The sequence below is a fragment of the Lissotriton vulgaris genome, chromosome 9, assembly GCF_964263255.1.
Source record: "Lissotriton vulgaris chromosome 9, aLisVul1.2, whole genome shotgun sequence".
Lineage (NCBI taxonomy): Eukaryota > Metazoa > Chordata > Amphibia > Caudata > Salamandridae > Lissotriton > Lissotriton vulgaris.
In genome coordinates, this window is record NC_141697.1 from 1,091,817,688 (window position 1) to 1,091,827,869 (window position 10,182).

At 52.6% G+C, this 10,182-nt stretch overlaps 1 pseudogene; it reads left to right on the top strand.

Annotated features, from left to right (window-relative positions):
- On the top strand, nt 1-1,049 carry LOC147692849 (etoposide-induced protein 2.4 homolog pseudogene; annotated as a pseudogene).
- Nucleotides 1,050-10,182: the final 9,133 nt, after the last annotated feature.

The following is a 10,182-nucleotide window of genomic DNA, read 5'->3' on the forward strand; positions in this document are numbered from 1 at the left end:
GTGCCAGTAACAAAGCTGAAGCTGCCATGGCAGGCAGAGTCAGAACCTTTCTTCAAGACCTAGGCAGGGGAATTAAAGACTCCTTCTGGGGAATATGTACCATCTCTAAATTAGATGCTCGGATCCAGCAGAAGTGGGAGAAGCAGCGTAAGAGGAGAGCAAGCAGAGCATTAGCCCAGTGCAGAGCCCAGAATGAAGAGAAGAAACTGGATAACCAGCCTCGCATCGTCAGCCGGATTTTTCAGTTATGCGCCTGCAATGGAGGAATGTTTTGGCTTAGTCTCCTGCTGTTCTATGGAGTGTTCATAGCTGTGCTTCAGTCTTCTACAGCACAAAAAATAAGTGATACCTCTTTACATGGAGATGTTTGGTCTTGGTTGGAGTTCATTCTCACTTCGATTTTCAATGCATTATGGGTCCTATCTCTCTTTGAACTTAGCAAAGTCGTCAATGCCATCTGGTTTCAAGACATTGCAGATTTGGCATTTAAGATGTCTGGGAGAAAACCACAGCCATTTCCCAGGGTCAGCAAAATAATTGCTGATATGCTTTTTAATCTCCTTCTGCAAGCAATTTTTCTTATCCAGGGAATGATAGTAAGCGTGTTCACTAATAATGTAAATGGACAGCTGATCGGTTTAATCCACATGGCCTTGCTGTACTCTCTCTACTGATTTGAGTACCGTTGGTTTAATAAAGGTATTGAAATGAATCAGCGACTATCCAACATCAAGAGAAACTGGCCCTACTAATTTGGATTTGGCCTTCCATTGGTCTCCCTCACTGCAATGCAGTCTTCATACATTATCAGCGGATGTTTGTTTTCCATTCTTTTTCTGCTGTTCATCATCAACGCGAATGAAGCACAGGCAACAGTCAAAGCATACCACTTCCAGCTTCGACTTTTCTCCCTGGTCGTGTTCCTCAGCAACAAGCTCTTTCATAGGACGGTTTACCCTCAGACCACGTTGAGCAGCTCGTCTTCATCTGAGAGGTCCCCCTCTGCCCATCCTTCGCTTTCCAAACAGAAAATGATCTCGGGACACTGAGGGGCTACTACAATGTGTTTGGAACATGTACTCCTTGATGCATGGAATGGTGGCATCCGTTCTGCCCTCGGGCATGGCATATGTCATTTTTATTTTAGTTTTCTTTTGTGATAAGCCACCCTTTTCCAGCCCTTTTTTGACATTTGTTTTCTGTGTCACACCAAGATGTATGGAGTATGGACAGAAATATTTCAACAGTAAAACTCATTTTTAACATCTTTGTGAGTTTAAACATTTTGATGTGAATTGATGTTTTATAGAGTGTGTGAAAGACTTGTGCCTGTAACTATTTTGTATGTTTTTCCTGTGCCATGTTGTCCTCTCCCCCCCTTCCATACGGAGAAGTAGTATTAAAAGGCTGATTATGCGAACCTTGTGCCACCTTGCAGATTCACAAGCAGTGGCTTTTTTTTGGGCTTTCAGACGTATACAATTGTAAACATGCAGCCACTGTTTGTTGTCCGCCCTGTATAATCGGAAGAGGGACTGAAAAAGTCTGGCTGCCATTTGTCCTGCCATTATGATGACCAACTTGAATTGACTATTTCTAATACAGAGGAGGTGTGGTTTCCTCTGTGAAACTACTGTAAAGCATAAGTAATCAGGTCAACAATCAATCAATCAATCAATGGCATTTATAGAGCGCACTACTTACCCGTAGGGTCTCAAGGCGCTGGGGGGAGGGGGGTGCCGCTACTGCTCGAACAGCCAGGTCTTCAGCTTCTTCCTGAAGGAGAGGTGGTCTTGAGTCAGGCGCAGGTCAGTCGGGAGGGCGTTCCAGGTCCTGGCGGCCAGGTAGGAGAAGGATCTTCCTCCTGAGCGTAGAAGTTGGGAGCATAGAAGTTGATTCGGTTGTTGAGGTAGCACGGTCCTTGGTCGTGTAGGGCTTTGTGTGCGTGGGTGAGGAGGCGGAAGGTGATTCTTTTGTTGACGGGGAGCCAGTGCAGGTCTCTCAGATGTCCGGAGATGTGGCTGGTTCGTGGGATGTCGAGGATGAGTCTGGCTGAGGCATTTTGGATCCGCTGGAGTCTCTTCTGAAGCTTGGCGGTGGTGCCGGCGTAGAGGGCGTTGCCGTAGTCCAGTCGACTAGTGACGAGGGCCTGGGTGACGGTCTTCCTGGTCTCGGTGGGGATCCACCGGAAGATCTTCCGTAGCATGCGTAGGATGTTGAAGCACACCGAGGAGACGTTGTTGACTTGCCTGGTCATGGAGAGGGAGGAGTCCAGGATGAAGCCCAGGTTTCGTGCGTGGTCTGTCGGTTTGGGTGCGGTGCCCAGGGCGGGAGGCCACCAGGAGTCGTCCCAGGCGGAGGGTGAAGAGCTCAGGATGAGGACCTCCGTCTTGTCTGAGTTCAGTTTCAGGCGGCTGGTCGTCATCCACTCGGCTACCTCTTTCATCCCTTCGTGCAGGTTGGCTCTGGCGGCGGCGGGGTCGTTGGTCAGGGAGAGGATCAGCTGGGTGCCGTCGGCGTAGGAGATTATGCTGAGGTTGTGTTGGCGTGCGATGGCCGCGAGGGGGCTCATGTAGACGTTGAAGAGGGTGGGGCTCAGCGAGGATCCTTGAGGGACGCCGCAGATGACTTCGGTGGCCTCTGATTTGTACGGTGGTAGGCGGACTCTCTGTGTTCTTCCGTCGAGGAAGGAGATGATCCATTTCAGAGCCTTCTCCTGGATACCGACGTTGCTGAGGCGCTGTACTAGGGTGCGGTGGCAGACGGTGTCGAATGCTGCGGAGAGGTCTAGGAGGATGAGGGCCGCTGTTTCTCCGTTGTCCATCAGGGCTCGGATGTCATCGGTGGCGGCGATGAGGGCGGTCTCGGTGCTGTGGTTGGCACGGAAGCCAGACTGTGAGGGGTCGAGGGATCCATTCGTCTCCAGGAAGGCGGCCAGCTGCTTGTTGACGGTCTTCTCGATGACTTTGGCTGGGAACGGGAGGAGCGAGATGGGGCGGTAATTCTTGAGTTCGGTGGGGTCCGCTGTGGGTTTCTTGAGTAGAGTGCTGAGTTCGGCGTGCTTCCAGCTCTCAGGGAAGGTGGCGGTGTCGAAGGATGTGTTGATGATGTCTCGCAGGTGGGGTGCGATGACAGCGTCGGCCTTGTTGAAGACGTGGTGAGGGCAGGGGTCGGTCGGAGATCCGGAGTGGATGGAGTTCATCGTGCGGATGGTGTCTTCGGTGCTGATCGGAGTCCAGGCGTGGAGGGTGGTGGTGGGGGGTGGTTGTTCGGTCGTGGTGTGCGTTGGTTGGTTGTTGAAGCTGTTGTGTATGTCCGCGATCTTGTTGTGGAAGTAAGAGGCGAGGGAGTTGCAGAGGTCTTGCGATGGGGTGATGTCGTTGTTACCTGCGCATAGCTCTTTCACGATGTTGAAGAGTTCCTTGCAGTTGTGTGCGTTGTTGTCTAGCCGGTCCTTGAATGCAGTTTTCTTGGCAGCGCGGATCAGCTGGTGGTGCTTCCGGGTGGCAATCTTGAAGGTGGTCATGTTGTCTGGTGTTGGTTCCCTTCTCCAGACTTTCTCGAGGGCTCGGCAGTTCTTCTTGGAGCTCTTGAGTTCGTCGGTGAACCATGGGGCTTTCTTGCTGCCGGGTCTGCTGGGCGGGGTCCTCAGCGGGGCGAGCTCGTCCGCGCAGTTGCTGATCCACTTCGTGAGGTTTTCGGCGGCTTGGCTGGGGTTCGCTGAGCTGGCCGGAGGGTGCTGGCTCAGGGAGGTGGCGAGTTGGTCGGCTGTCATCTTGTTCCAGCTTCTGCGGGCGGTCTGTTGTTGGTGGTGGTGGGTCGTTGTTCTTTTGAAGGTGAAGTGGACGCAGCTGTGGTCCGTCCATTGAAGCTCTGTGGCGTGGCTGAAGGCGATGTCTGTGCTGGATGAGAAGACTGCGTCGAGTGTGTGTCCGGCGAGGTGGGTGGGGGTGGACACCAGCTGCTTGAGTCCAAGATTGGCGAGGTTGTCGAGCAGGGTGCTGGTGTTGCGGTCGTTGTTGTTCTCCAGGTGGAAGTTGAGGTCCCCCAGGAGGATGTAGTCGGCGGAGGGGAGGGCATGCGGGCTGACGAAGTCGGCGATGTCCTCGCTGAATTGGGTGCGTGGTCCCGGAGGTCGGTAGATCAGGGTGCCTCTGAGGGTGGTCTTCGGGTCGGTGTGGATCTGGAAATGCAGGTGTTCGGCGGTGGTCAGGGTGTTGTCGGTGCTGGTCGTGAGACGGATGGTGTTCCTGTGGATGATGGCGATGCCTCCTCCCATCTGGTTGGCGGTGCGATCCCTCCGGGTGATCTTGTAGCCCGCTGGGATGGCGATGGCGATGTCGGGAGCTGATGAGGCGTTCATCCAGGTCTCCGTGAGGAAGGCAACGTCAGGAGCTGTGGTGTCGAGGAGGTTCCAGAGTTCGATGGCGTGTCTGTGGACGGAGCGGGTGTTGAGCAGGATGCACTTGAGGTGGGTGCTGCTGGTGTTCGTCTTGGTGGGTGCTGGTGTGAGGCAGGTCCGGATGCAGGTGAACTTGCAGGCGTGGCAGCTGAAGGGTCGGTGGGTGCGTCGTGGGGTGGCTCGGTAGCATCCAGGGATTCGGCCGGTGTTGAGTGCGATGAGGGTGGCGGCGGTGTACGTCAGGCGGGTCGGTCGGGGTCCTCGTGGGCCAGGGGTCCTGGCACTGGGCGCGGTCCAGGCGCGGACGGGCGTAGACGGGCTTACCTTTGGCGCGCCTTCGGCGCAAAATCGGCGCGCCCGCTGCGCGTTCGCACGGTCGCCATATATGGCGAAGTGCGCGGGGGGCGGAGCAGCTGGGAGGCGGGAGCGGGGAGGGTACAGAAGAAAAGGGGCGGGGTTATCGGCGGTGGCGGGAAGCGGGGAGGGAGGACGGGGTCAGAACAAAAGGCTACACAGGAAGGAGATTACAAATTACAAAACAGACAGAAAATACAGGCAATACAGATGGGCAAAAATACAGCAATTACAAACAGGACGGCAAAAACAACAGGCAGGACGAGCGAGCACGGACACGCCGCTCTGAGGCAGGGGGCGTGGTCATAAGACGGCAGCGAGGCAGTGGGGCACACGGGCAGGGAGGCGCACGCAGCAGCTGGTGGCCGTGCGGCGCGGGGGTGTCCTAGCAACTAGGTCACACTCACCTGCGTCGCACGGTCGCCATATATGGCCAAGTGCGCGGGGGGGCGGAGCAGCTGGGAGGTGGGAGCGGGGAGGGTACAGAAGAAAAGGGGCGGGGTTATCGGCGGTGGCGGGAAGCAGGGAGGGAGGATGGGGGTCAGAACAAAAGGCTACACAGGAAGGAGATTACAAATTACAAAACGGACAGAAAATACATGCAATACAGATGGGCAAAAATACAGCAATTACAAACAGGACGGCAAAAACAACAGGCAGGACGAGCGAGCACGGACCACGCCGCTCTGAGACAGGGGGCGTGGTCACGAGACGGCAGCGAGGCAGTGGGGCACACGGGCAGGGAGGCGCACGCAGCAGCTGGTGGCCGTGCGGCGCGGGGGTGTCCTAGCAACTAGGTCACACTCACCTGCGTCGCATGGTCGCCATATATGGCCAAGTGCGCGGGGGGCGGAGCAGCTGGAAGGCGGGAGCGGGGAGGGTACAGAAGAAAAGGGGCGGGGTTATCGGCGGTGGCGGGAAGCGGGGAGGGAGGACGGGGGTCAGAACAAAAGGCTACACAGGAAGGAGATTACAAATTAGAAAACGGACAGAAAATACAGGCAATACAGATGGGCAAAAATACAGCAATTACAAACAGGACGGCAAAAACAACAGGCAGGATGAGCGAGCACGGACCACGCCGCTCTGAGGCAGGGGGCGTGGTCACGAGACGGCAGCGAGGCAGTGGGGCACACGGGCAGGGAGGCGCACGCAGCAGCTGGTGGCCGTGCGGCGCAGGGGTGTCCTAGCAACTAGGTCACACTCACCTGCATCGCACGGTCGCCATATATGGCCAAGGGCGCGGGGGGCGGAGCAGCTGGGAGGCGGGAGCGGGGAGGGTACAGAAGAAAAGGGGCGGGGTTATCGGCGGTGGCGGGAAGCGGGGAGGGAGGACGGGGGTCAGAACAAAAGGCTACACAGGAAGGAGATTACAAATTACAAAACGGACAGAAAATACAGGCAATACAGATGGGCAAAAATACAGCAATTACAAACAGGACGGCAAATCAACAGGCAGGACGAGCGAGCACGGACCACGCCGCTCTGAGGCAGGGGGCGTGGTCACGAGACGGCAGCGAGGCAGTGGGGCACGGGCAGGGAGGCGCACGCAGCAGCTGGTGGCCGTGCGGCGCGGGGGTGTCCTAGCAACTAGGTCAACTAGGTCAACTACATAACCAGCAGGCCCCAGAATTTTAGAAAAGTTTCAAACTCTGTTAACTTTTTCCCTAGAATTGATGGTTTGTATGCTTGTAAATTGATAAAATTGTAACTGAATATAATTTACTTCAAGATGTAAAAAATATATAATTTTTAATTTGACAGTATACATTTTGTTGTAGTCGGCTTGAGTAATTCAAATTCTCAGATGATCTCCACATTCAAATATGCATTGAATCTTTGTCTTTTTACTTATCTTTACTTATTTGTTGAAGTGGATGGCTGGTGAAGTGTTGACGAGGTTCTGCGAGACTCTAGATACTTAAAGTGCGGAGGTTGATGGTGATTTGTTCAATGCAGGACATTAAAGCTTCGTCTGGTACCCCTTTAAAGTCCACAGTGCTAAAATTGGGTCTCCTACATGAAAAGGATGCTCACGGAGTAAATAAAGAGTTATATGTTGTATGTGCAAGTACAATGGCAATGCCCGGGCCAGGAGGAGAAGGTCTTTAACTTTACTTAACCCCGGACAGCTGCGTGGCCTAGTCTCCAACAAATTGGGAGCTCAGGCTTTGATTTCATCTTCCCAAATGCTGGGAAGGGTAGTTTTCTGTCCAAAGTCCTGAGCATACTTTAGCCTGTATAGTTTAAAGAAGCTGTGCTTTTGCTGTACCTGGATCCGGAAACTGCAGTCTGCCCAACAAACTTGGATTTCATGGTAAGGCCAGCGCCGATTTCTGCTCTTTATGTCAAGTTGTCTCTCGAATATGTCAGGAAGCCGCTCATATATTCCAGGGTACTGCTCAGTTTTACATTATGCTCTAGCCCATTTATGATATTATGGCTTCGCTTCAGTGAGGAAGATACTTTGCCTAGATGTTGGCTTATGCTGGCAATACTGTGTTTTTGCTAGTTCTATATTAATTGCCCATTAATTTTCTTCTAGTTTGTGGATTTGCCTATATAGTTTTATTTTACTTTTGTTAAGTACTGTCGGGGGGCAAGATGGCCGCCGTGAGGTTGTGGTGAGAAGTCGCTCCAGACCTCTCTCCCCAGATCACCCTGATGGTTGTGGAATAAGGCAACATACCCCCTTATGGATTTGAAGATTTGGATGCACTCAGGTCTGCTCAGGGCTCACTCAAAATACCCTGCAACTAAAGCACTATTCAGCCGGATATTGCTAAAATTATCCGAGTGGAGGGTAGAGCTTTGGGTACATCTGGTGAGAATGCCGGCACGTTTAACCAAGACAGACAAAGACAAAGAAAAGGAAAAAACCAAAACGCAGCAGGACACCCCAACAAACATGCAAGGGGCGAGTGGCAGAGGCGTCCAGGCAAGTGCAAAAAGGAGCAGCAATGATGCACCCCCGGGATTACAGCAGCGGGGACCTGGCGCCATACGAAAAGGAATACCCCCGGCTCAAAAGGGGAAGAGAACAGAGAAAACAGAAAAAGCGGAAAAAGCGGAGAAAACTGAGAAGGCGGAGGTGCGCACAAAACTAGCTACAGCGTCAGTATCAGAAAGAAGTGATCGCCTCCAGCCCGGGCAAGACTCTGATCACCCCACCGAAGACGCTGCTTCAAGCACAAGACAAAGCTCAATCAAGGGAAGAGAAGCGGCACTACGGCAGTCTACCTTGATGGAATCATTCACTTCCAGGAGAAGCTCCCAGCCGGACATGGAGCTAACCACGAGCAGGAACGTCCTCGAGGACGCAACAACAGAGGCACCCAGCGCGGAGGCAGCGGTTGCCAGGCAACCCCGAGTCTCGGTAGAAGCTCGCATCAGTTGCAGCAGCGGCAGCGGAGGCGGTGGCAATGCTGAACCAACAACCCCAGCATTCAAGGTAAATCAGAGCAACAACCGCGGAGCGAAGGAGGCTAAAGGGGCAAGCAATAACTCTTTAACAACAGACACAGTCGGGGGGCCATATAGACTCGAGTCAGCGGGAAATGCAGACATGATGGAGGCGCTAATTCAATTAGAAGCTGAGTTGAACAGCAGTAAAAAAGATAAAGAAATCAATAATGAGTCCAGCAAATCAAATATGGCAGGAAAAAGCGTCTCACTGACTGCTGATAGAAATTGGGGTCTGGAGAAAAAAGAGGGTGTCTCATTAGAAGGGGAATGCTTCTTCTCCGTGAACGAAGGAACTGATACTACCCAGTCAAGTCATGTCACGACAGATGATGGGGAGGTAGGAGGAGAAACAAGCTCTGGATCAAGTTCATCAGTGAAAGAAACCACGCAGAAAAAGAGAAGGATGAAGGGTAGAAGGCATGGAGGAGCATTAGAATCACCCTCAGCAGGAGGGAAGAATTTAGACTGGGACTACTCTGTAACATCTCAGACCAACATAGAGGAAGGCAACTCACAGACCCAAGGCAATACCCCCATGTCATCACAGTACCAGGCCCCCTTTGACATGATATGCTCCACGCTCAAACAAATGCAAGGAGAAAGCAAGGACTGAAAGTCGAAGGGCTAGACAAGCCACAAAAAAGATCCAGAATACCCTCAGGAAGGTTAACAAGCTGTATGAAGGTGTTGTTGAGAGAGTGACTGAGGTCGAGGAGAGAACTGGGAAGCTAGAGGATGATGTCAGGGGGTGGCAAGACTTCAAACTGGAACAGGAAAAATTGTCGAGTGATCTGCAATGGAAGCTCGAGGATTTTGAGAACCGCCAGCGCCGGAATAATGTTCGCATTTTGGGAGTGGCGGAAGGAGCAGAGGGGGATGACATTATGCGCTTTGTTGTTAACCTGCTAAGAGGAGCATTTCCCGAATCACAGTGGGAGTGGGAAAGAGAGATACAACGAGCACACAGATTTCCCTTTACCATCAGAAAGGGTCGTGGGGGCGGGGGGCAGGCAGCTCTACATACATTGCCCAGAGCCATCTTGATTTATGTCGGGAATTACCTGCTCAGGGAGGAAATAATGGACAAGGCTAGACCTGATAAGAAAAGATCCTTTGAAGGAGTCACCTTCTTCGCCAGGCCAGACTTCTGCCACGTAACGGTGGAGAGAAGATGGAGACTTAGGCAGCTTATTAAACCATTCCAGGCCTTAGGCTCCATGGCGTTTTTGTTATTTCCAGCAAGGTTAAAAGTGGTTACAAGGGGCAGAACAAATATCTTCCTGTCCGAGATTAAGGCCCAGCAATTCTTGGAGGAGATTAACTCACAGAAAGGGGACTGAGAAGCATAGAACTGTTAAAACCCAGGGATCTGGATGGAGTACGGGCGGGGGGTAAGCATGGCTAGAGGAAGATGCTAGACCCTGATATACTGTTGGTTTGAAGGGTGGTTAAGGGGCAGCACACGCAAAATAGCGAAATACATAAGTGGAAAACACAGATGGGGGTTATACATTATTCAGGGTGATGGGTGAAGGGGGGGAGAGGAGCGATACCCACAGACTACTGCGGCTACACATAGGTCCTATGGACCTATTTGCCTGTGAGGGGGGGGGGAGGGGGGAGGGAACCACAGGGGGGGCAGGGGGAGTAGGGTGGGAGCAGGGGGAGAGGGGGGTAAAGAGAGGGTTAAAAATACAAAAAAAAGTGGTAGTGAACGTAAGAAGCAGCACAAGAAAGCACAATTTAGAGCACAGGGAATGCACATCTTTCGGTCGGTACTAGCCAGAAGGATGAGGATAAACGATACATATCAGATTCAGTATGAGGGCAAAGTATTAGACCAGGTATGGTACACAGAGTTGGACAAAATTTATGATATCTTTTACTGACTACTAGGATTGCAACTATTAACATCTGTGGTCTCAATGACTCGGGTAAAAGATTGAGAGTGGCGGCACTGC